This window comes from Molossus molossus, unplaced genomic scaffold (genome assembly GCF_014108415.1).
Source record: "Molossus molossus isolate mMolMol1 unplaced genomic scaffold, mMolMol1.p scaffold_m16_p_5, whole genome shotgun sequence".
NCBI lineage: Eukaryota > Metazoa > Chordata > Mammalia > Chiroptera > Molossidae > Molossus > Molossus molossus.
This window is the reverse complement of record NW_023425388.1, coordinates 52,538,354-52,565,988: the sequence shown is the minus strand read 5'-3', so window position 1 is coordinate 52,565,988 and position 27,635 is coordinate 52,538,354. Positions and strand designations below refer to the sequence as shown.

The window sequence follows — 27,635 nt, the reverse complement described above, 5'->3', positions numbered from 1 at the left end:
GATGAGCATGAGCCCGCTTTGCAGAGGAGAGAAGCTGATGACCAGGGGAGGAAACTGGAAGAGGGGAGTGAGAAAAAGAAATACCCTGTAAAGAAGGACGGGATAAATGTACCAAAGGAAATAAGCTTAATCAGATGGACCCGAGTATCAGCAGAAGAGCTTCAAAGGGGATATTCTCATATTTCTACATATTGATACTTTCCCCATAACCTCAACTAGGGAACACGATAGGAAATGCCTGGAGTAGTAACACACTGTCTCTTCATGTGGCATGTTCCTATCTAAAGTTCATTTGCTGAGATCTTTTCCATTCTTCAATGTGTGCTCAAATGCCATCGACTTGAGGGAGCCCCTCCCCATCTGCACACCCCCTGCGACCCTACTTCAGGTCCCCCAGCATGCTGTCTGTACCTCTCCTCTGTCACCTGGGTCATTTTGCTTTTTAAAACAGCAAGTTACTTTTTATTGGATCTATTAGGGTGACATTGGTTAATAAAATAGTGTATGTTTCAGGGGGTACAATTCAATAATACATCATTTGTATACTGGACTGTGTGTTCACCACCCCAAGTCCAGTCTCTTCCATCACCATTTATCCCCCTTTCACCCTTTTCTACCTGCCCCCACCCCCTTTCCCTTGATTATCACCATATTGTTGTCTGACTATGAAGTACAAAACAGCTAGTTATTTATAATTGTGTCTCCCATTGAATCGTAAACTCCATGAAGGAAGAAATTACATTTAAGAGTGTGTGTGTGTGTGTATATGTGTGTGTGTGTGTGTGTGTGTATAGTGTGTGTGTGTGTATGTGTGTATATATATATATATATATATATATATATATATATATATATTATCCTCACCTGAGGACATTTTTTTGCATATAACCTCAGAGCAAGAGTGAGAAAGGGGGGAAGAGAGAGAAATATCAATGTGAGAGAGACACATGGAGTGGTTGCCACCCACATGACTCCAACCGGGACCGGGGACAAACCACAACCAAAGCACATGCCCTCAGCGGGAACCAAACCCGGGACTCTCTGGTCTACAGGCTGACGCTCTAACCACTGAGCCAAACCGGCCAGGGCCATTTAAGTATATTTTTATTCCTCAGAGTGAGGCTTTGCATAGTAGGTACTAAGGAGTGGAAATGTTATCTTGAGAAAACCTAGAAGACATTCCCTTCTGTAGGTATTCTTGTTATAGGAAACATAATTTTAAGGATTTATAAATTTACCCACTAGCAAACACCCTTCAAACCCTGTAAATGACAACCACTGTTCATTGCTCTTCTCAAGTTTACATCAGAAGTTCAGCATATGAACACAATTTTCATAATCATTATCATGGTCTACCTGAAGAAAAAGTACACTACAAATATAGCACTGCAGTTCTGACCTGAGCCCAGGCTACAACTGTTGGTGTGAAAATCATTTCCAGGAACCTAAGATCATTTCCTGAAATCGCAGCATCCTTCAGCCCCACCCTCCGCTCGTCTCATTGAAAACCAAGAGCACTTACTTCATGTCTCATCATTAATGATAAAGTGAATGAGTCAACTATACAAAAAATTTTCTAAATGATGTACTAAGAACATCATTGCATTTATATGGTGCTTTATATACCTACTATCTCATTTGATCTTTCCCATGAGCTTCTGCAGCAAGAGAAAATGAAATAATTATTTTAAAGATGAGGAAACAACTCTACAAGATGTGATTTGCCCCAAAACACACCGTTCATAAAAGGCTCTGGCAGGATGCAGACTCAGGATTTGAGATACCCACCCAGGCATATGTTCATTTACACAAAGTTGTCTCCCTTATCTAAAGTGTTTAACCAGGCACACAATGTTGATAATGGAGCCCCTGAGACTTGCATGAACAAAGAGGTATCTAATTTATAGGGCATCCAATGGGTTTTATGAGAATGTAAGAAAAGAAGGAAGGGCTAGAGGGAGGGAGGTAAAAATGAGGGGGAGAGAGGAAGCACTTTGGGTGAAGATAGTTAAATTTCCTGAAAAACAGGGGTTCTGAACTATACTTTAAAGCTGTACTCATCAAAGTGAGCCCACAAACTGACAGTTTCAGAATCATCTACGAGTTTGTTAGCAGTACAGACTCTCTCACACTGTGTTCCCAGAGCTAGTAGACCATAATTTCTGAGGGTGGGATTCCCCAGGTGATTCCAGGGCATGTCAAGGTTGATAACTTGTTTGGTAACCAGTTTGATAACAGTGTTGTTTGGAAGTTAAGGGAGGACCTGGCCAAAAAATAAGAAGGTAACTGGTATATTCCAGGGGGTGGGGAATGATGTTATAAAAAAGGAGAGGCGTGTCCAGTTGTTGAGCAATGCTCAGTGGTTGAGCATTGACCCATGACCAAGACGTCACCATTTCCATTCCCAGTGAGGGGCATGCAGGAGGTGGCCAATTGGTGTTCTCTCTCATCAATGTTTCTATATCTCTCTCCTTCTCCCATCTTCTCTCCCTCTAATATCAATAAAGAAAATAAATAAATAAAGAAGGAGAGTGGGCCTAGCCAGTGTGGCTCAGTGGATAAGCATTGGTCCATGGTCTGAGAGGTCCCACTTCAAATTTTACTTAAGATAATAATAATAACAATAAGGAGGTTCAGGATCCAGGAAACTCAAAATATATGAACAAAGAAGGTCTACGACAATGGGCTAGAGAGGATGTGCCCGGTTAGTTAAAGGTCCGGTTCCAGAAGGTTACTGTGAACTCATTGCAGAGAACGCTGAAGACAGACAGCAGCACAGGCACATGGATTCCAGAGTCACTAAGACCCAAGTCCCGGATCTTAAGGGGAGAAAGTGTATAGACATAAAGAACAAGATCATCATGCAGTTCAGGACCAGAAGTTACATGGGGTTCAGGGGAGAATCTCTCTTACCACCTGGAAGAACATGAGTTCACCATAACCTCAAGTAGAGACAGACAGGTGGGGAAAGGAATATGGCACACCAAGAGGTAGAGCATGATCGACTCTGGCCAGTGAGGTACCCTGGGAGCCACCACCCTCATCTTTAAAAGAAGAGATTAAATCTGACCCAGTCCGAGTGTTGAGGCGGTTAAATAATGGCTCCTAACATAGAATCCAGCATGGAGTAGACACTCAATACAGTCCACTGACTTTCTTTCCCGTTCAGGCCAACGCAGGGTGAAAAAAGGAAAGAGGCCTGATGCCCGCCCTGGGGCTGGCTGGTGAGCGGCTGACTTGAACAGTGTTTTCTCATCGAGCTCACAGGGCACCCTGCTAAAGGCGTTCCTGTGGTCGGTAATTATCTCACGTAGACACATTCCATTTCAAGACCTAAGCCTCCTTCACTTCCTGCTTCTCACTCTTACTTTTTCAGAGGGGCTGTAGGTTCTCAAGTTTATCTTGAGTATAGCTCTGTTTCTAAATGACACATAACAATTTCCACAGGCAAGAGTACTCTCTCTTCTTCTTTCAGAACGGGGCTTTTGGCTGCCCTGAGAATGGATCCATTGTACTCTCAGACAATGTGTCTGAACGTGGACACAAATCAGTGCAGCTGGTTGGCTGGAGGGCTACTGAAGTGTGTCTTCTAGGACATGGAACTAGGGTTGCTCAAAGGAAAACGAAGTCCCAGAGTCCAATGGAAGCGAGCTGACGGCTGTCCGCGGGGCTTCCTACGAGACTTAGATGCTAACGCATACTGCCAACACGTCAGAGGGTGCAAGGGTATGTGGCACTTTTCAGGTTTATGTGACCACTTTTCAGAGTGGTATCCTCTGGGACTAGTATTTAAGGTCCCTGCATGAGGAAATGAAGAATCAAGCATGATATACGTAAGGCAGGGATCATCTATTTGCCTAGAGTCAGCTCCCGGAAAGATTGTAAAGATGGTAAAAAAAGATTTTGGTATGCTTTTTCATCTTCCCATTCACTACCCTACTCACTGCTGTCTCCCCTTCCTGCACCAGCCCCGCTGCCTCCTATTCCTCAATGCACACTAAACTAATCAGCATTCGATGAACTGACGCCTTCTTTTCACCACCCTGGACATTGGTACCTCTGGTCCATTATCATCCCGTTTGCTTAGAAACCATCTCCTTTTATCATATTCCTACTCATTCAAGGCCAATTCAGACGTCATTTCTTCCACAAAGCCTTCCCTCCACTCAAATTGGAAATGATCATTCTTTCTTCTTCTCTGAACTTTCTCAGCATCAAGTTTCTACTTTCTATTTTATAGTTAGCTATGTGCTATCTCACCGTCATCGGTTGGCTCCCCATCTCCCTAATACTTGCCTACCTGTCATCTTGTTTCAGCCTTACAACGTGCTGCGAGGTACCGCAGGCAGGTATAATTATACTCATTGTCCAGAAACAACGTAGCTTAGTGGTTAAGAGAATAGCAGATGGCGCCAGACTATCTGGGTCCAGGTCCTGGGTTTACCTTTTATGAACCAGGTGATCTCGAGCAAGTTGTATAATGTCTCCAGGTCTCAATTTTCCATCTGTGAAATAGTGGTAATAACAGGACTATCCTCAGAGGCTGGTTATGAGGATTAAGTGAGTTAACGATGCAAAATGCCCAGAATAATGCCTAACTCCATAAGCGTTTAGTAAAAGACCCATGAAATTTAGAATTGGCCAGGTCAGAATTTGTCAGATTTATGTCATGTTTCTTCCCGCAATAATGCTACATTTTGAGAGTGTTTGGGGGGGGGGGGGAGGAGAAACATCTGTAACAAAAATAACTTAATAAAAATTTCAAAAAAAAAAATGCTACGTGTTCATATCCCTCATCTATTCAGAAAATATTTTTTGAGCTTGTAAATAAGCCAGGTGTGACTTTAGGCAACTGGGAAGCAAAGAAGATGGATAGGGCCTGAGCTTATAGGCTAGCAGGGAGGAGAAGGAGGCAGAGGGAGTCCATGCAAAAGTAAGATAACTCAGCAAACAAGACAGCAAGTGTTTTTTGTTTTGGTTTGTCCTCATGTCATCCTCTCCATCCCAACAATCCATTATCCTATTCTACTTTGACCAAAACTATACAAAGAATGCTTCCTGTTTGACTTAAAAAAATGTACTTCTAGAGTCCAACATTTGTTTAAAACATTCTGCCTCATCTCACTAATTTCTTCGGGGAATGGGCCAGAAATCACTCCTGGGTTTTTCTGTAATTATCCTCTACATGTATTTTGGGCATCTCTCCCCTACCTCAATAAACACAAGATGCATCCACAGTGGCCGATCTGTGACTCAGTAAGAGAATATTCCGTCTGAGCATTCAGCAACTGCTTCTGGGTTGCAACTGTTTAAATGAGATTTGTAACCAGAGGGGCATTTCACGACAAGAAAGTATCATGCACAAAACTGTTGACCATTCTCTCCCTTTAGAATCCCCGCCATTAAAGGAGTGGAATGAAACTAATCATTTAATTTCTGAGGAACTTTGAAAACGATGCTTCTGCATCTAGCAAAATAGCCATTCACCTCTCTCCCATCTTTAAGACATGGTTTTTAGTCTATGAGAAACCGTTTCTCCAATTTGATTGTATTAGGTTCATACTCAAAGACTTTTGATGTTCCTTGATCATTTGTCATTTATACAGTCTCTACCTGGATTTTTAATTCACAAAGTTTTTAAGTTCCTGCCACACCGTTGTGGGGGCTACACACAGAGCTATGCCCTGCATAGTGAATGAAGTGGGTAATGGTTGCGTGTGTCTGAGATGGAGGGAAGGAGAAAGGAATGGATGAATTAACACTGCAAATGGTGGGTGTCCACCTCCTCCCCAGACTGGCTGAAACTCTCTAGCGTAAGGAGTAGCCTTCATACCCTTAACCAGAAGCAAGAGAACTATCTGCCAACGCTTCTCTACCTTCCTACGTCTGTACTGATTCTAAATACCGATCTCTGCTGACCTGAAATGTGTTAAATGGAAAAGTTTATTAAGACTAAAAAGATGTAAGAATTGAAATCAGACAGAGATGTGATCTCAGCTCTCCACCTGGAGAACACTTTACCTCTGGAAAAACTTCCACGGAGGCCTCACGAATGCATGGGCAGAACCTGAGGCCGGCTTAGACAAATCTGTTGCCATGGTTACCCACAGGAAGCCCCGTGGAAATGAGCCACGGAGTCAGAGAACACTGGCTCTCGATCATCTAGTAGAGCGGTTGCCAGCAGGTAGGCAAGAGGGTTGTTGAAGCAGTGGAATCATTTCTTTAAATGTAACAGTATATAAAACTAAATTAAAACAAGTCCACAGGTGGAGTCACTCAGGGAGAAGGGCCCAGAGTTCTCACAGCTTGTTCTGCACCCCATCATCTGAGACCATCCATCCACCCAAAACTCTGGGGATCCCTGAAACCTAAGTTTAAAAATCACTAATGCGATCTAATTTCAACACTGACACTTCTTCAGAGGAATCGAAGGCCCAACGAGCAAGGGTGGTCCGTGGACAGAGACAGTAAGGAGCACAGCCATACACATATTCTCCTGCAAGAAACCACGGGTGGCCTTTTTCAAAATATAAAACAGTTACATTCTATAATTCTGCCCTTTTAGCAGGATGAAGAAGTCGGCAGAACCAATGTGCCAAACAAAATTTTACAATGCACCCAAGGTTGAGGAGTGGGTGATGGCAAATCAAACCATGTAAATTATACCTTGGGAAGCCCAACTTGGAGAAACTCACACATCCAGTCTGTATGTAAGTTTCAAGGGATGATTCTATAGTGAAAATAACAAAACTACACAGAAGAATTTTTTTAGCTACTATACATAAATGTGTCAGGCACAACATCAAACCACTCCAAAATGATGTGAAATCCATTCAATTCTAAGTACAGAAAAACACAGCAGCATTTATGTAAGGTGTGGGAGACACGTAACCTAAATGTGTTCCTTGGGTTAGTAACTTGAACTAGGAATTCACTGAAAAAGTGTGAGAAGCCTACAAGAAAGAGCATTGAGCAAGAAACATTGTGAGACACATTTGATATAATACTCATATGATTAACAAACTGTCACATCAAACTTTCCCGCAACGTGGGAACACTTTGACACTTCATATTTTTAAAACTGACATTTTGATTCATTACTGTAAATAGCACATTGGGTAAAATATTGTGACAAGGAGCAGATCATATATATGTACATATGTATGCACTCTATATATTACATGTGTATATTTTCCCTAGCTCGGTAACATTTTAGAATACACGAAACTTTTTCTTACAGTGACAGTTTGGGCCAGTATGTAAACAGGCTATTGCAGTCCTAAACTAGCCATTTATCTTGTAAGTAGGCAGATGGACAATGTTTCCTCATTCCACACAAAGCCCATAAAGCAGAGGGATTTTAAAAGTAATAGGATGACTTCTAAAGAGATTCTGAATATGCCTGCCAACTCCAACCAAAAGATCTTATAAAAGTCGTTTTAATTTACTGCACCCGAGTTCACAAAATTCATTGTCACAAACATATGTAAAACGTTTCCCTTGTCTTCAGGGTGTTCCCAGTCTACTTAGAGAAACAGATACACATTTGTAAGACTGCTTCAAACATGCAACAAAGGTGCAAGGTGCTGCTACTTTCCCCTTTTCTTTTTTCCTTTCCTTTATTTAGTGTGTGTGTGTGCATTGTTTGTAATAAATAATGGTCTCTAAATCATTATTCAGAGCTGATTCATCAAAATTAAACAAAGTATAAGCATCAAAGAGGACTGAAAATTTTTAGAAAGCTTGAAAGGATATTCAGATTCCCAAAACAAACTTTCTTCTCAACGAATATGTTAAGGTGTTTGATCCCCATCTAATACCTAACAATATAATTTTCCAACTTTTCACTTTACCCACAACTCTGAAACAAACAATAAAATGTCCATCTCCTGAACATCCAGGTTCCTATTTTAGTTTTTTTCTTTGGTAATTCTAAAGTTGTTATGTACTTTCAGAGTAAAGACAACTTTATAATGACACACACACACACACACACACACACACACACACTGAGCATATTTATTTTATGTGTTTTCTCTCTGGGCATTGTACCATTATCATTCAACTCATCCTCTTCCTTAAGCACCTGGAAAGTTAGATACTAAAAGGAAGCAGAAGATCTATATATATCAAGACCTTATACTCACTACAAGTAAGCTTTACCTCTGTACTAAACTTTAAATCAGTTAATGATGCTCTTCCTCAGCACATAATTTAAAAGAAAAGAAAATAGAAGAAAGACTGCTCTACATCTATGACTTTTCAGAAAGGATGCAGAAATGTTATCAAACTCCTCAAAATCACATAGAGGTTAGAAAAGCATAATAGATATTAATTAATGAGTATGGAAAACATTAGGAAAAACCTGCTAGACATCAACATCAACCAAAATCTGGGCTTTATTGCAGCACTCAAAAATCCTTGCATTCTTCTTTGTCATCAAAAAAGTGGTCTCATTTTGTTCTTATCTATAGCAATCCATTCATTTAGGGCAGACGGCCTTTTCTCCTGATATTCTGAATGTATCAGATTTATTTAAAGTCAAAAGAGTCTTATACACTGTTCTGAAGTCCATTTCAAACAAAGGACACAGCAAATAAGCAAATTAAAGGATATAGCACTGTTTTTCCCTTGGCTTACTAGAAAAAAAAGTCAGCTAGAGGATTGTCCAAAGGATGATAGTAAGTCAGTTTGAACCTGAGTCCTCATAATTATTTTTCCAAACTCTGAAGTGGGAAGATTATAACCTTGCAGGTTGGAGACCCCTCAATGGAGTCTGAACCACTGTCTATGGACAACACCCCTTCCGCACGCAGTGGGAAAGAGCAGAAGTAACATCCTACTACTTGAAAACAGAAGCCCAAGATGTGAATACGTCTTCGCCATACACTACGTATATCGAGTGCATCTGAGCAGCTCACGTGACTTCAGTTTCTTCATTGTAAAATGAGGATCATACTGGACAGCACACTGAGTTTTATGAAAATCAACTAAGAATGTACAAGAAATCCTGTGGGATCCAAATTTGTGAGAACACTGTTCCTCCAAATCATGATTTGCCAACTTTTATTGTCAATTAATGAAAATTGTAACAGGTCACCTGAACCCAACTCACTCAAAATTCATTTGATGCCCGTCATATGTGATGTAAGACTATGCCAGGTGCTATGATTGACAGGTAGGGTGGGTGCCTGGAGGGGGAGTGAAGGAGGGAGGAAGAAAGGAAGGTCAGAAGGTGTGTCTATTTTACAGTTTCTGTAATCTTGTAGAGGGGACAGCATTTCTCATATGAACTACCTGAAGAATACTTAACACTGTAAAGTAAAACACACACATGCACACGTGCACGCACACGCCCACACATGCCCACACACACTCACACACACAAATAGAGCTGATAATGGCTCTTTGGCAGTTTAATGCAAGGTCTTATATCCAAAAGGGAGCAATAGAAAAGATGACATTGTTTTCCCCCTACCCTCTAAGCATCTACTTCTCAGTGACCAATCTCTGAAATCAGATAGGGAAGAGTTTCTGCAGGTGGGCACTGCGGAGTGGCATACCGGGCATACACGCTGGGCATATACCAGGCACCGACCCTGGGCATCTATCTTCTCCACACTACCCCTGACTCCCTTCATTCCCTCGCTCCCTCCTCTGCACTCGGCTACTCTCCCTCTCTTCACGTCTCTGCTCGTTCCTAGGGACAGCGACTTCTCCAGGCCTGGCTCATCTCCATCCACAGCTTCTGGGCTGAGAAGGGCCCTCAGGCAGGGGTAAGTATGATATGACAGAGTTCTAACATTCCAGGGCTGGCAATCAGGAGACCCGAGTTCCTGTCCCAGCCTTGTCCCTACTTCACTCTGGGACCTTGAGCAAGTCACTTCCACTCAACGAACTTCAGTAGCTCACCCATCAAACAAGAGTAGAGGGTATTTAAGAGCCCTTCTTGCTCCTAAATAGTCAATATCTGTGTCCTGACCTGCAGCTTCCAACAGTTTCCGAGTGATGACTGGGGCTTACCGGTCACACGGCTGGCTCCCCAAGAGGCACAGGCACTGACATGACCGCATCAATGGCTTCTATTGTGGGGAAGGTCAGGGACTCCTTCAGTAAAGAGCTGATCTAAACAGAGCCCAAGGAGTGTCATGGCAACACCCTGAACGCTGCCGGGGGAGGGAGATTCCAGAAGAACAGCAATCAAACTCCGTCCATGTTGTCTTCCTTAAAACACAGTTCCACAGGCCATAAGCTTTTTACTGTGTATTTAGCAGATTTGTGTCATCTCCCCTGCCACAGTCCAGGACGGAGGACTCTGCCATCAGAGAGCCTGCAGGACGGCAGGCCGCCCAGGGTTAACTCAGGAGAAGGGGAGCCGGGAGAAAGATGAATAGGAGGAAGGAAAATATACTAGGTGGGGTTGGAGGCTAGCGGGAGGAGGGACTTAGATGGAGTAAGAGCAAGTACAAGCCAATACTACAAACACTCAAGTGTGAGGCCCTCGAGCCCCAACTGTCAAAGACTCAGAGCTGAGTGTGGGAGGGGAGAGTGGGAGAGCTGAGTCCTCCCTTATACTTGGGTCAACACACGTCCTGACACCTCGGTTTGATCACGGCCTCTGCTGGCTTTCACTGGTCTTCACAATCTTCGACTCATCACGTGTGCCACTCTGCAGAGCCCTGTGCCCACGTTGTAGGGGGTAAGTGTGCTCTTCGGAGCTTATAGGGAAGGGCTTTTGCTGAATGTTTTGTGTACAACCTGGCTCCCTCAAGTAGGAAGGGGCATTCTAGCTATGGCAACTGACCCAGGTACTCTACGGAAAAGCCCTGTCATACAGTAGATACCCAATTCTTCTCTGCTTGTTTGCATGGGTTTCATACAGCAGCAGAGCCACGGGCACCATCCTTACTCTCAATGGTCTTCATCAAGAGGAGGAGCCTGGCCAAGGCCTGCAGAGCGGTGAGCAGCAGCTCGGGCCCCAACCACCCCTCTGCTGCTTGGTCAGATGGAGGCACCAATCTCAGACCTGCTGCTGTCTGGGCAGGAAAAGGAGGGTAACTCATTTCTTTCCTGGTGGGGGGAGCTCAACTGAACAGATAGGTGTTATGTTTCTTTCCAGTTCTAGACGTCTATAAGCCTGTACGTCGTATATCCATTTTAAAAACAAGAACAAACAAGGAAAACCACTGAGGAACACAATGAGGTGCGTCTTTATGGAGCACGATGTCTAGAGCACTGTGCCAGGAGCAAAAGGAAATTCAGGGAAGCAGGGAGACGTCCTAAGATTCAGAAACTGAATAATATACGTGTGCAAGGGGCAGGAGGAGAGAGGGCTATGCAACACGGGAAGATGACAGTACAAACAAAGTTCGGTGACAGGACAACGCCCAGGCTGAGACTGCCCTTCAGGGCCAAGGGGCTTCCCGGGGAGAAAGCATGAACCAGTCCTCCAGGCAGGAAAGCAAGGCCCACCTGCAAGGTACAGAGAGGCAGCATTTCATCAGAGCTGGCCCACTCCAGTGGAAGGGTCATCAGTATCCAAGGTGTCCTCTTTGATACCTTAGATCATTTGAAAATTCTGTTTCATACATTAAAGGCTAATAATAATGATGATCATTACAATAATGATCCCTAGCCACCCATCATCATAATGCTATGTGGGGCAGGAGGAAGAGACAGGAATCGGGAACAGGACACCGGGTTCTGGGCCCGGTGCCGTTGCCACCAGCAGCTGCCAGGGTTCAGCTAAGTGGCTTACTGGCTGTGGGATGGGAAATCTTGTAGAATTCCAGTCGGAGTTCTTGAGACTTCTTGAGAACCAAACTGTCTAAAGCTCATGTTTTGCAGATAAAAAGAGTGAGGCCCACCAGAAAATAACTGATTTCTCTTAAATACACATTTCAGTCATCTATGCCCAGTTCTCTGGACATAGCTGGTATTCGCCTGCCAGAGATTTCTGCTCAAGTTCCTGTAGTATCCCATTAGTCCATGTAATCATTTTTCAAAGCCAACTCCAGTCCCTGGTTCTTTAGTATACCCCCGGATAGAAAGAGCCCCCCAAATTCTCTCACTCACAAAGTATAGTGACTGAGCTCACACATCACACTGAGTCTTGGCTGGCCCGGAATCAAACTTACCTCACACACCTGCCAGCTCCTTCCTTCAATTGCTTAGCAAGCCACCTTGCTTGGTCGGGGCGAAGTAAATGCTTGTTAAGTCAGGTTGTTCCAGAACCTCGGCTTCCTGACATGCAGCCAAGCATCTTCTCAAACATCTTGCTGCCTCTGAGATCATCACCAGCCTAGGTGTGCACAATCCTGGAGCAGCCAAAATAGTTTCAACTGCCTCCAGACCCATCAGGCTATTTATCAGACCAACTAAGTGTGTAGCAGGAAAGGAGAGATGTGCAGAAAAGGAGATGAGAAGCAACGTGCTACAAATAGAGTGGACAGCCCTGCCTGTGAACGGAGGAGCACTGGTATCATCATTCCAACGTTACGTGAAAGAAACGTGCCGTGCAGAGCGTCAGTGGCCGGCCCAGGTCCCACCCAGAGTCCCCAGTGGAACGAGGAGGCCCAATTCTGCAGTCTAAAAAGGATGCTGCTTTTCCCCACCGCAGTGAACTGTCAGATGGACAGTCTCCACGTGCAGCCTTGAGCTGGGCAGGCCCATTCAGTCTACTGCAGAGGTTGACAGCTCTCTGCAAAGAAAGAGCATGGCAGCCACTTACAGCAATGCCTTTACACCGAGGGACACTCGACCAGGGATGTGGGGGTGAAGGCAAGGCAGAAAGACTTAGGAGGCGGAGCTGTGTAACTCCAGAGGCAACGCGCGGCACACATCGCACAGGAATCTGTGAAATCCCTGTAAACCCTCGAGAACTCGGATGCCAGCACTCACAGTGATGGCCCCAGCCAGGCAGCAAAGGCAGATTGGCACCACTGTAATTTGTCCATTCACCAATATGCTTCCCCCAAAACACCCATATGCTTTCTTTTAGCTTCCATATGCTTTTTTAGCAAGGAAACTAAAACATTTCATTAGTTGTCAGTAATTAATAATTACTTATTTCACAATAGTCACCCTCATTAAAAAACGAAAATAACTGATTAAGCTGCAGGATCCTGGCTTTCAACTCAAGCTTTTACAATTCTTTTTTTCTTTTTTTTTTTTTTATTCTTTCCCTCTAGGAATTGAGTAATAGAGTAAAACAGCCAGTCTGGAAATATTCACACCATGGGGAACGAAGAGTTATCATACACACAGCCCAGCATTCCTCTTGACTGAGACATCACGGTTTAATGAAAAGAACATGGACTCGGAACAGAAAGACTTGGGATGCGATCCCAGTTTGACCCCTGGTGAGTAGTACTTCTGAGGAAAGGCAGGGCGTTGAAAAGCTGAAGCCTGCTGGATGCCTTCAACCAGGCTTCCAATGTTCCCAGGGAGCAGCCTCGCGGGGTTTCTTCCCGCTCTCCCCAAGCATGGGCAAGGCATGTCCAGAATGCTGGCGGCGCGCCAGACATGTCGGCAGGCCGTGGCCAATAGCCTTGGAATTGGTCTGGGGCCTAAAACAATTCTTCTCAAACTCTGATGAGCTTATGAACGACCTGGGGATCTTGTTAAAATGCAGATTCCGGAGGTGGGGTGTGCGGCCTGAGATCTGCATTTCTTTCTTTTTTTTTTTTTTTTTCTTTATTGATTTTAGAGAGAGAAAAAGGGAGAGAGAGAGAGAGAGAGAAACATCGATGAGAGAGAAAACATCGATTGGCCGCCTCCTGTATGCCCCCCACTGGGGATCAGGCCTACAATCTGGGCATGTGCCCTGACCGGGAATCGAACTGGTGACCTCTTGGTGCATGTGTCGATGCTCAACCCTGAGCCACACTGGCTGGGCCTGAGATCTGCATTTCTAACAAACTCCCAGGTGAGGCTGATGTTTCGGGCCTTCAGACCAAAGCCTGAGAAGCAAAAATCTAAAAAGTATCAAGATAAAGTTAGGAAATAGAATCTATGAAACCAGCACAACTATGCCTGTCTCACTGGGCTACGAGGAGGATTATTAAGGATATTGACAATAGTGCTTCTGAATATTGAACAGCACAAAGGTATTTCACTTCTCTTAACAAGAGTCCTGTCAATCAAGTATGATTTCCATTTTATAGGCAATAAAACTGAGACCCAAAGAAATCAAGTAATGCATGCAAGGTCATGCAGCTAATAAGATGTTTTCCCACTTCAGGTCTATCTGCCTGTCAGTGTCAGTATAAGTCAAAGAAAGATGGAAAATCTGAAAAACAGACATACCAGTAGAGTGCTGGTATGAAGTCTGGTTCTTGTTCTGCCTCTGTGCCCCCTCTGCAAGGTGCAGGCGAGCCCCTGACCAGCTCTGACGCCTGCTCCATCCCTGACACCAGCCTGCACGCTCATGGCTCCCACATGTACTCACCATGGGTCGCTCAGCACCAAGCTTAGCTTCACACATGTGGCAGTCATTACGTCTTGGCGCAATCCAAGTTCTAGCTGCTCACATCTGCATTTGTGCTGATTTATGCATGCTCAGAAGTCTCTCTCTGTTAAAAATCCCACGCTCAATATAACAGAGAGAAAACAACAAATGGAGTCCCCAAAGAATTGAAATTCCAATTCAGTTGATAACTCACAGTATGATCGGGGCATTATGACTCTAATCACTCTCTGTCTCCTCCTTATCTCACTTACAAAAATGGGAAAATTGAGACCACGAACCTGATAGAAATGTTTAAAAAGGAAATATATGAGTTATTTTTAATGCATTTTATACAATTGTCCAACATTTCTTGTTCTGCCTTAAGGTACCAGACAAGCATCTAATTAATTAGCTATCATATTATTGATTTCTAAGGGTTATAAAATTGTTTCATTGTTCTTATTCATATTCAGCGTTGTCTCTGCAGGTACGCACATATTTTAGAGGAGATCTAGATTTAAATCTAGACTGTGTTATTTTATTTATTTATTTATTTATTTATTTATTTATTTATTGTTAATCCTCATCTGAGGATATTTTTCAATTGATTTTTAGATAGAGTGGAAGGGAGGAAGGGGGAGAGAGAGAGAGAGAACATTGATGTGAGAGAGACACATCAAGTGGCCGCCTCTGGCACAATGCGGACCAGGGCTGGATCCTTCGGTTCCAGGGCTGACGCTCTAACCTCTGAGCCCAACTAGCCAGGGCCAGACTGTGTTATTTATTAGCTCAATAACTTTGGGCAAATTACCCACCCTTTCTGATGATTTTGGTTGCAACATATAAAAAAATGGGAAAAATAATTTTGTTTTATGAGATTAAATAAAATAATGTATTAAAATGTCTAACATTTAGCAGATTCAATGTTATAAATAATTTGAGTGAATACAACATTACTCAACTGTTTGAAATAAATAAAAGTCCAGAGTCATGCTCACAAATAAGGCTGAGACCCAGAGTAGAAACATAGGTGAACTGTGGGAAAAACCCCACAGCCGTAGGAAATGTGTGTTACCCAAATGTCATCTCTGACTTCCCACATTCAAATGATCTTTTCCTTACCCTAGAACCTATGTGTGGCCTTCCAAAGGTCTACAAAACTAAAATTATAGACAACATTCTAGATACATGTGCACTTTCTATTTTGTAGATTCATATATGAGTTTTCAAATACTCCATAATCCTTTCCCAAGTACACACACTCAAGCACATGCACACACACACACACAAATTAAGAACAATGGTGTTAGGCAAGTCCCTTCACAGAAAAGGACCCGTCAACTGAGAGAGGAAATGTTTATTTAATAAAACAGGCTGAGAAATGCAAACACGTGACTTAGAGAGTATGAGCAGCAGAAGTCATCAAAATGATGACTTCCAAACCTGAGAGAGGGGTCTGAATTCAAGACGGGGTTCAACTGCAAACTTGCGATGGGACTTCGGGCAAATCAGAGACTTGTGAAAGTCAGGGCTGGGGCAACATTTGCCCTCAGCTCTTCCACTCCCCCCTTCTCCCGTACCATACATGGAGAAACTGAGGTTCAAAGGAAGATCATCCCTTTACCAAAGTCCCAGCCGATTAATTAGAGGCAGAATCGGAACCTCAGCTTCAGTAAAACGATTTCCACATTTTGTCTCTCAGTATTAGGAGGACCATGATTACTGTTTACATCCACTGGCCTCTACGTTATCTTCTAACTAATGGATAATTACTACTCTCCTCTCTGGACTTAGAAATGTCATGAAAACATGAGTTTCGTTTTGGCAGAGATCGTTCCAGCTGCTTCTCGGTCCCAACCCAGTCCCACAAGAACGAAGTGGAGAGAAAGCCTGAAAGAATGAGAGATGCTCCTCTTAACCTTGTGTAGCACAGCGACCGGGAATTGCAGGCCTTGGACTCGATTCCACTGTGTTGGCTGTTACTCTCCTGTCCTCCTGATTATCAATCCTTCATCTAGCTCCTCTTTATTGATGTTTACAGCTATGCACAGCACACAGCCAGCTAGGAGCTTATCCTCAGCTTCCTATCATTCTTTGGATCAGAAAAGGGCAGACCAGAAGATGGGTGGAGGAAAGAGGGGTGATGTCAGGGTCAAGTCATCTCTTACAGAAAGAACTACAGGGGAATCCATGTTCTCCTAGTAAACACAGAGGGCCGAAGTCAGCCAGAACCCTCTATTCCACTGCCCCAATGGACGCCTATAATCCATTTATGTTTTAAGGTATCTCACATCCCTGCGTTGACATTGGTTTTACCTGAAAGACAATGACCCTTTATTTATTGGGTTGAGAAAGGACAGTTTACAGAAAGAATTCTCTCCGAAAATAGAGATACAACTATAAAGTCAGAAGAAAGAATTTTAGTCCAGGTTCTGCCACTGATACCTTAGACAAATTGGATTCCCTCCCTGATCACCAAATCTCTATATCTGAAATGAGAGAAGTTAGCTAGATTGATTCCTAGTCTCCTCTGGCTCTGACATTCTGAACTCTCCTTACAGGTCAATGACGCAACCTGGAAAAGTCAAACAACAGAACAAGGAATGAATTGATGTTGCCAGTGGATAAGTTTACCAGATCCTCTAAGAATGAGACCAGATGATGGAGTGGAGAAACATGGGGAAAGAGTAATTTAGTTTCCCTTTCTAACCAGAAACTGGATGTCACTGGAGGTAGCGGGTAACCAATGCACAAATGCCCAATCACAGCACATCATTCAAATCCCTAACTGCTCTTCTAGTGTGTAAAAGATTCAAAAGCTAAATAGAAGAATAACTATGTTCACACAGGCTTCCTAGAAGTCCTAGAATTTTCCTGTGACTTTGGAAACATGGCAGCAGGAGGGAGAAGAAAGGTCAGGCTAGGAAATGCAATTGCAGACAGTAGGCCATATGACTAGAAGTAATGCCATAATCAGGGGTCCTACTCCATCTGTTGTGAGATGCTGAGGTGACCCTGCAGAGGGAAAGTGACGTGCCCAAGGTGACACCTTTCGAGCTGGGGTTAGAATTAGATTCTCATGACATCCGGTTTACATACCGTAACATAAAACTTATGCTTCACTTCCCCAAAACAATGATATCCTATCCAGCTAACTAAAATAATAATAATTTAATTTAAAACTACTGCCTCTAACTCCACCTCAGAAAATAATAACTGATTAGTTTGATTTAAGGCAAACTAGGGTTGTTCCATCAAAAGGTAATAAATAAGTCACTTCAGCAATAGAAACAAGTTCATAGGAATTAAGTGGGTATTAGTCATCCTTGCTAATGAATCACACTGTGGAAAACAGAAACAATCAACAGTCTGCAGGAGACCAGAAGACTGTTCTAGTTCAAGTACAGATCTTGCCTATTAAAGAACATTGGGTATCAGCTCTAAATAGTAGATGGGGTATACCATTTCAGATTCCATGAAGTGCAGCTTTAAATAGATTTGGTTTGGAAATGGGACAGGGAACACACCACAGTCAGTGGAATAACATTAAGAGCAGAGAAAAACAATGATTATACTCATTAAGTGGGTACCTGTTGACACATCTACTGTCAAGTCTAATTATTTATTTAAAGTGTTATTCTCTCTTCATTACTGCCACTGATATCAATTATTGCCACAAGATTACTTTAAATTCTGAAGCATGCCCCACGAAACTTTACTTCTCCACCTTCCAAAGGTTATTTGAGAAGATTTTATCCTTCTCTCCCCACCAGCACCCACATTTCAAAAAAACAGAGAACATATAGATCAGTGATAGATAGATAGATAGATAGATAGATAGATAGATAGATAGATAGATAGATGATAGATAGATAGATGATAGATAGATGATAGAGAGATGGAAAGCCCTCTTTCTCATGAGCGATTTTCCTGATTTTTCAAGGCTTGCTTAAACTCCTCTCTGTAGTTTCAAGATGGGTTTCAGTGGAAAGGGGGGAGGGGCAGAGTTAACCACTTTTCAACACTTATTCTATTAATATTTAACAATAGGCATTTGGAGAAAAGTTAATCTAATATTTACAGTTTCTAAATGAACAAGTTAGATATCTACCTCACAACTATCAAAATTTGTGATATTACATGTCTACAGTGTGTTCTTTCCTGATAAATGTATCCATGTAAATACATGAATTACATGAGAAAGAAGTTTTTCTCCAGAGGTGTTTCATGGACTACAGAGGGACCAAATGACTGGCAGGAGCCATTCCTGTACTTTTAGCCACTATCATTTCTGCTAACCCTCCTTTTGTAGTCACAAGAATAAAATCTAACCAACAAAAGGGACTGTGACATCTGACCTGATTACAGAGGAGTTTCGCCATCCATAGGTCACCTACCTTATTTGCATATGATGTGTTTCTTATTCAATGTGTATGGTGAATATTAGCTTTGAAAACCATATTAATGTAATACCATAGCTTCCACTTAACCCTAAACCGCTAACACCTACAAATATGGGGCAGCACCAACGAACTTCAATCCTCTTCAAGGTCCATGGAACTAAAGTCATGTTGACAAGTTCACAATCATGAAAACAACATAAAGAAAATAGAAATATCCAACAGGACAAGTATTTACATTATTTTTATGTTGATATCAGATTTTCCACAAAGATGTTATTCTACAAACCCTGCAGTTAGGAATACCATATTGACTACTTCACCTCTTTCTGCCTAAGACTTCTAAACCATGACTGAGAACACAACAGCGTGAACCTGGAAGTGCAGATATCAGCTAGATAGCCATAGGAGAAAATTCACATTCTGCAAATTCTACAACTATCATGCTTCTTTCCTACTTTTTTCCTGGCCTCTACTTTCTTGACAAATTCGAGAAGAATGCATTCAGTGAAAGGCTCATTTCTTTCACACTGGTCCCCCAGAACAGGGGCTTGAAGATATTATGGGTCCCGGGTTTCAGAAGACTCTAACTCATTTTCTTATTAGGAATTTTTGTTGCTGCTGTAATCTTGGATTATGTCTTTTTGAGATTGGGGGAATGGGTAGTTAAGAGATGGTAATGGACATCACTAGTACAGTTTGGCCCCTTCAGAGCTAGATAACAGTGGTAACATCATGTAGTGAAAAACACACTAAAAAATGGACCATAAACTAGAGAGGAAGCTCTCCTGCCACACACTAGCTGGGCATACAAGAAGGCAATAGATAAGAACATTCTAGCACATGGCATATTACAGACACTTAAGTACTCATTAAATTAAATACTGCTGTGTGGCCCAGATTTTTGAGCTTTTTGTATTAAACCTTAAGGGCTCAAATTTGAAAGGGAAAATTAAATCTGGAAGACATCAAAGGAGGGCAGTTCATTGTCTTGGCCATTTTTCAGTTTTGATGTTCATGAAAGACCTTTGTGTTTCTTCTGTTGGGAGTGAAATCAACCTTAAACAGTATTGGCTAAGATGCTTATTAGCATTTCATAAGCATGAAGCCAGTCCTCTCTTACCTCAGATAATAGCTCTTGGAATGGTCAGTGGACACAAGGTTCAGCAAACTGCAATGCTCGTGTCTGTAAACGAAAGATTAGGTAAAAGTTACTCTTAGACACTAAGCTATATTTATTTATAAAAGATCATGAACTCATATCTACATAGCAGCTTCTTATTTGGAAAAACATTTTCACATTCATTATCTCATTTCATCCCCCACCAACATGATGAAGAAGCAGGAAGAGATTATTCTACTTCATCAGTAAAGAAACAGAAGATCACAGAGGGATAGAGAAGGGAACAAACATCTCTCTCACAATTAATTTCACACATACCATGTGAAATGGGTATTATCATACTCATTTTACAGATGTAAACTGAGGGCAGAATAGGTAGATAATTTGCCAAGACTATACAGTATATACACGGCAAGGTGTGAGTTTGGACTCTTTGGTCTTGTGGCTTTTGTCCTTTATACCTCAATGTCTTTTAAGGCATTAGGTTGGGAAAATACAAAGACAAACAGCTCATTGACTTGATCCACTAGGCTGGGTGAAAGGAGGAAGGATAAAATAAAACTAGCTATTTGACTGACACGAGGAAGTAGCACACACACATGGGATTTGGAGCTGGTCAGACTTGTCTTCCTCTAACCAATGGCTGTAGGCAAGTTACTTCAACTGAGTGTCAATTTCCTTATATGTAAATGAGGATTATAATATCTACTTCATAGCCAAAGCTCACTTAAACATTATTTGGAAGACTGTCCTCCATTATTTCACATCGATAGATATGAACAGTGGTGGTACACTCAATATATCTTCCTATAAGACTACGTTTTCATGATCAAAGAATGATGTTATAAGCACACCATACTAGGGAATATCTCTGGACTGGGATTTTGTGTCCCTAGTTTTAAAATACCATAATATTTCTCTATGCCAATTTTACATGGCCTGACCTAACAACAACACAAAGAACTTTTGTCCCCAAAGCCAAAGCCTCAAGTTAGAAATCAAGTGACTCCTCAATCCCAAAAGCAAGAGGTACTGCTTTAAGTAAAAGACCACATGTGTGTCCTGGCAGGTCTGGCTCAACGGAACCAAAGGGTTTCCCAGAACCCTGGACTGCAGGCTTGATCCCCAGCCCCAGTTGGGGTTGTGAGGGAAGCAACCAATTGATGTGTCTCTCTCACATTGATGTTTCTCTCTCTCTCTCCCCCTCCTTCCCTTCCACTTTCTCTAAAAAATAATGAAAAAATATCCTCAGGTGAGGATTAACAACAGCAAAACTAGACCACAGTTGTATCTCAAGTCCTTTTGGAGTTTTACATCATGCCTTAGGGTCAGAGAGATGGTACATCCAACTGGACTGCAATGAAAGCATTTGCTTTAATACAATGGATAAATTTACTGAGCAGTATATGACCTCTGGGAAGTTTTTGTAATATATCCTTTTTATATAGGACTCCAATCAGATTGAGAACAGGACATGGTTGATAGGATGCATGACAATAAATTCTTGTCATATGCCACCAAAATCAAAACATGAATCATCTTTTAGCATTCTACTTCATAGCATGAAAAATATTTTATGACCGTTTTATCTCAAATCATCCTCACTATAACTCCAATGAGACTTATTTACCCTAATTTTATCAAAACCTATCTTCAAGGATTATATGGTTAATATGAAACAGATAAAAAAGTAACCTTGGCCCAGACGGTGTGGCTCAGTGGATTGAGCATCACCCCATGGACTGAGAAGTCCTGGTTCGATCCCCAATCAGGGTACATGCCCGGCTTGCAGGTCCGATCCCTGGTGGGGAGGTGCAGGAGGCAGCCAATCGGTGCTTCTCTCTCACGTTGATGTTTCTATCTCTCTCTCCCTTCCTCTCTCTCTAAAAATATCAATAAAAACATATATTTTTTAAAAGTAACCTTGTACCTTACCACCAAATCTAGTAAGGGCCCTCCTACTCATAGGGCAGCTCCCATTTGCGAGTGCTCTATTTGGAAGGAAAAGGGAAATGAGTATATACTATATGAAGGTAAATTGTCAAGGCACCAAAACACATTAAGTATCACCCTGGCCAGTGTGGTTCAGTAGTTAGAGTGTCAGCCTTTATACTGAAGGGTCACGGGTTCGATTCCGGGTCAAGGGCACATATCTGGTTGCAGTTTGATCTCTGGAAGGCAACCAACTTATGTGTCTCTTTCACATATCTCTCCTCTCTTTCCCTTCCTCACTCCCTCCCTTTCACTCCTAAGAAAAAAAAGGAAAAAAGTAATGGAAAATATCAAATATTCTTGGGTGAGGATTAACAACAACAAAACACAGGGGAAAAAAAAACATCTAGTATTGAGTCCTGCTTCATTAGCAAGTGAAAGGACAGAAAGAAGCCTTCACATTTGTGGTCTAACCAGAGGGCAACACATTACTAAGCTGATGCAGAAGGTGTATTTGATGCAGGGTTACCAGGAACACTTTCTCAGCTCGCCCCAGTGAGGTTTCAAAGATGCAACATCCTTGTGCAAGCTCTCAAAACACAAGCCACAGAAATAACAGAGAAGTTGACACCATTAAACTTTCATGAAGGGGCCTTGATCAGTAAGTCTCATCTTAAGCAGTAGAAAAGCGGAAGTCTTCCAGCTAAGAAGTTCACCAGTCCCCTGCACATGATTTTAGTGGCATGTGTCCTCAGTGACTCCTGAGTGTTGCCTAATGCCATTGAGTTCTCCACTAAACCCAGAAAGACATCTGGGACAACTGACAAATCCCACTCTAGCATCTTGGTAGTGGAGCCAGTATCCTTGGCTGCGTCTGTGTATTTCATGACTGCTGAACCAGAGTCTGGCAAAACACCCATCCTGTCCCAAGAAAAATATTCTCATCTCCAGAAGCAACTTCAACAACAACAACGATCAACCTCTAACTCACAAAACTTCCACCTATTAATTAGAATCCATGCAAAAGCAAGACTCGCCAAACCTAGTTGGGACTAATATAGAATAACTGATAATTTCTGCTACATTTTGGGGCAAACAGGAGGGAACAAATAAAACCAGAAAAATAAAAATGAGTGGAAGAAAAAATGATGAGGAACAAAGAAAAAGAAAACAAAGCAGAAAAGAATAGAACATGATAAATGAAAAGGTCAGAAAGACCTGTTTCAACAAGTTTTTCACAAACCATGCTACCTTTTGAATCAACCACGTCACCCTAAGATAATTTTCAAGTAATATTGCTTTAGCATGATGATTCTAACATTATGAACAAAAATTCCAACCAACTAACATTAGATTGCTGAGGCCAATGTAAAGGTGCCTCTTAACACTTAATATTTATGAGTGCTATAGTACCAATGCAAAATATGATATAACCTATTGACACTCGCACTAATCCCATAAATGGGTAGTTCCTCGGCCCTGTGGTCCCAGATGTTCTTTCTGAAAAGGGAGTGATACCTTGAAAACAACACTGGCATGTGGATTGAGGACCCGGGTTCTGCTGTTAGCCCTATCATTCCCAAATATAAATTTGCAAGAAATATACATTTTTGTTTCTCTTTGCACAGGCCTTGACCATGGTTATCCCGAAACCACTGTGAAAGGCCAGCATTTTTTTTTTTTTGTCTAGACTGTGAGCATTTGGGTAAGTTTTATGTGGTGGTGAAAGGATTACTTGTACTAAGATGTGTTTAAATTAAACAATGTCATAGTCTGAAGCATGATTATTAGGACATCTGTCCCCCAAAGCAATTGAAATGTTAGGGTAGGGCAAAAGGAATAGATGACAAACATGGACTGTCCTCCGCCACCCTCAAACCTCCATGAAGAACATTAAACACACTCTCTCACCACCTCCCTAAGATACTTATCATGAATACAACATATTCCATGGCTTATGAATGATTTGGTTGTCTCATTAAAGTAATGTTTGCCAGTATTTAATTGCTTCCCTCCCTGATTTTAATTTCCTCACCTGTCAGCATCTATCAGAGGCACTGAGATCTTCTGACATCCTCGCTGATTGTGTTGAAATTAATCAGATTTTTGAAAAGTAAATTGCTTTGGCCTAAAGGTAATGCTCAACTTCTTCATGTGATATTTATAAGGATTCTATCAAAAGAACTTATGATCTAGAAATTAAATAAGAGGGTTTTAGGGATCCTAAGCAAAAATATCAGTAGTGCCTTTAAAAAATAAATCAACAAGAGCTTATTAAACATACAGCACTTGCCAGCAATCACTATGGGGTAAACAGAAGAAAGTAAACATGAAGGTACCTCAGAAAGTTTAAAGAAACAGTAAAAAAAAATTATTAATTAAGCTGAATTCACCTTGACTTAAGTAGCTGACAATCTGGTCACTTAAAAAGTACATTATGTATTTACAATTAGGACCAGTTATACACATTATGCTCTCACGCAGATTAATGATTTTACCCTCTACCTCAGTCCAGTAAGGTAAAATTGGTGTTATTATTAGTAATAGTAGCAATATTTCCATTTGAGAAGTGACAAGACTGATGAAAAAAATGGTAAAAAAAGACTTTTGTCTAGATACCCACTTTAGGGATCTAAGTAAATTCAGAAAACACAGCATGATTACTTTGGAATAAAGAGAGATAAATCATTTGCAAATCTTCCATATATAATTATTCAGTGCTAATCATTGTGCTAATATCTATCAGTAAGAGTTCTTAAGACACTCAGGAAACTCACAAGCACTAAGCTGTTATACAAAAAGCAAGTGAAATAATGGATAAAAAAGGACTTGGTGATGTGTCCTACCATCAAGAGATTGTTTTTATGTATATTTGTACCTTGGAATATGGATATATGCATTCATACAGTAGGTCCCAAAAGTGAGTCTATAATATCACCCCACATACCTTCAGTTATTATGTTGATCGAAGGACTTTAAACTAAACAGAAAATAAAAAATATTGCATGTGTGCAACTGTGGGAACGGGTGAGGGTAACACATGGAACTTTGGAACCTAGAGGTTGGTTTTTACAAAAATGACTTCATAACCAAATATAACTAAACTCAGTACAGGTCTTATTGTTCTAGTGGACTCTAAGACCCTACTTAATCTGTAAGCATCTTCCCAGCTGTGAAGGTTTTCCTGATCCAGAAAAGTTTGGGAAGCAGTCTTTCTGAAAATTAGCATGATGCCTGGTTCCATATCTAGATCACTAAAATTACCATACTACCTGATCACTTTTATTTGTTTGTGTGTGTTGAAGAGAGAAACCTTGATTAACTCAGTTTCTTAAATCAAAATTTCAAATCCAAAATATGGTCATTAGTAGGTGCACAAGAAAAGGTCTAATGAATAAATGCATGAACAAATGAAAAAAAGCATTCTGTGTGATTCCTGCAGCATTTAGAGTGTGTTGGCAGTGGTGACTCAAAAAGGGCACCAGGAGTTAGACTGATGCAGTCAGACCTGACCTCCGTTTAGCAACCTCGGGACTTGAGTTCTGGCTAAGAAAGAATTCAGAGCCAAGACTCAAAACTACAAGAAAAAGATTATTTGGAAAGTCTCAGAGGCAGAAGATGTAAACTGTAAAGGAAATGGGCTCAGGAAACAAGTTACCAGAGGCAAAAGCCCTCAGAGCTTCAGAGATAGAGGCAAGGAAATGCCTGGGGGAAGGGAGAGCCACACTGGGTCCTCCGCCTAAGGGTATTTATCTGGGGGTCTCAGGGGAGGACCCCAACAGAATGTTTATCAGCTTTCCAAGTGTGTCCTTTTAGGATCCTGGTGTCTACTGATTGGTCAGCACCAGATCAGGAGGTCATTTGTAGTTGTTCCTGGACAAACCTGGAGTCACTTGTCTGGTTTTGCTGCTTTTCTGGGACTGTAGCTAAAACACAACTGAGGCTTACATGTATCTGATACAGGTCAGAATTTCATTGTCCTGGGAGCTTAATGATTAAGGGCTATTCTCCAGTCCCTTTGTTCATTCCACCGCTAGGGGAGTCTAACACACATGACTAGTGACATGCCAGGTGAGGAAAGTCAGGAGAGGGTCTAAACAGCATGACCAGCGAAATAAAAGGCCAGTTTCTCTAAATGGCATGACCAGCAATAAGCTAGGGAAGGAAAGGTTACCCTGGGGGTGAGGTCCTTGTTTTCCTAGTTTTGTCCATTGCTAGGCACCCAGGACTTTCTTCCCTGGTGAGTTCTGCACCTGGCCCATTGTCCTTGCTCTGCTCTAGTCTGTCTAACTGCCTACTACAAATGCATGTCATATGTTGCTTGGCAAATGTTGGTTGGGTTGAAATTAATTGAACATTTAATATTGAAAATTTGTTGCTCAATTGAATGATTCTAAATGCTACTAAGTGAGGGGTTCATTGAGGAGTTAAGTAATGTGCAGTGACCAATCATCCCTAATCCATTAAAGGGTGAAAAAAAAATGTTTTTCAAAGAAATAATAATAAAGGATGAACTCATGAATTGAAATGTTGAGAAAATTTGTGCAGAGAAAAATACTACTTGTCAAGAAAACCATGTTAAGTTTGCATCTTAAACCAAAGCTTAGAAAAATTAAGTAACTTGATCAAGTTCACAAACCTCATACATTATGGTACTAGAATTTATATCACAGCTTCCAGACCCACAGACTCATACTGTTGTCAATATCTAACAGAGAGAAAATTGGGCTTGAATGAGGACTTACAGTTGGATGACATGATGACAACAGAGAGTGATGTGGAAATGGGAAAGCATAAAAAAAGATAGCATGCAAACCTTAAGTCCTGGGATGTAAACAGTTAAAAAAAGACTGAAGGAAGAGGTGAATGAGGTTGTGTCACGTGCAAGCCATATTACACTTTTTTGAAAATATACAATCTAGACCAGTAGGGTTGAAACCATGGAAACTAGTTTCAGGGAAATATAAAGGAAGACTTTAAATCAGAAGCTGCCCAGCAGTAGAACAAAGTGCCTCACAAAGAATTGGAAGTGTTCAAGTAGATGCTAAATGACCATTAGTCGGGGAAGGCATGTATGATGTCTTGGCAGTGGGAGGGAGTCTGCATGAAAAGATGGACAATCGCAGTTATATGTTTCTGAGATTCAGCTGCCCAATAATGAGAGATGAACAATGGCTCAGGTCTCTAGACAAAAATTTGAAGAATGCCCTTTGAAGAAGCAACCCTGCATAAGCATAACATTCCTCAGTACATCCATGGAGCACCTATAATGCACCAAGCACAGGACAGTCCCCATGCTCCAGGAGCTTAGACGAGGAGGCAGAAAACACATTTTGAAGAGTTAAAATAGAACTGCTGCTAGGCAATTTGTGGGCCTAATAAACAGTGAGGAAAAATCATAACTGTAAGTCTAAGAAAGAAAGAAAAGGAAAGAGAGAAAGAGACAGAGAAAAGGAAGGAAGGAAGGAAGGAAGGAAGGAAGGAAGGAAGGAAGGAAGGAAGGAAGGAAGGAAGGAAGGAAGGAAGGAGGGAAGGAAGGAGGGAAGGAGGGGAGGGAGGGAGGGAGGGAGGGAGGAAGAAAGAAAGAGAGAAAGAGAGAAAGAGAGAAAGAGAGAAAGAGAGAAAGAAAGAGAGAAAGAAAGAGAGAAAGAAAGAGAGAAAGAAAGAAAGAAAGAAAGAAAGAAAGAAAGAAAGAAAGAAAGAAAGAAAGAAAGAAAGAAAGAAAGAAAGA

General features: G+C 41.7%; 1 protein-coding gene across 8 annotated transcripts in view; it reads right to left on the bottom strand.

Moving 5' to 3' along the window:
• LOC118617124 (LIM domain containing preferred translocation partner in lipoma) overlaps positions 1–27,635 on the bottom strand; it is a 635,781-nt gene that overhangs the window by 454,655 nt on the left and 153,491 nt on the right. For all 8 annotated transcript variants that reach the window (XM_036242751.1, XM_036242755.1, XM_036242758.1 and 5 more), the window contains one exon: positions 19,973–20,035. The gene's annotated coding sequence lies outside the window, so the exon portion shown is untranslated. The remainder of the gene's footprint in view (positions 1–19,972; positions 20,036–27,635) is intronic.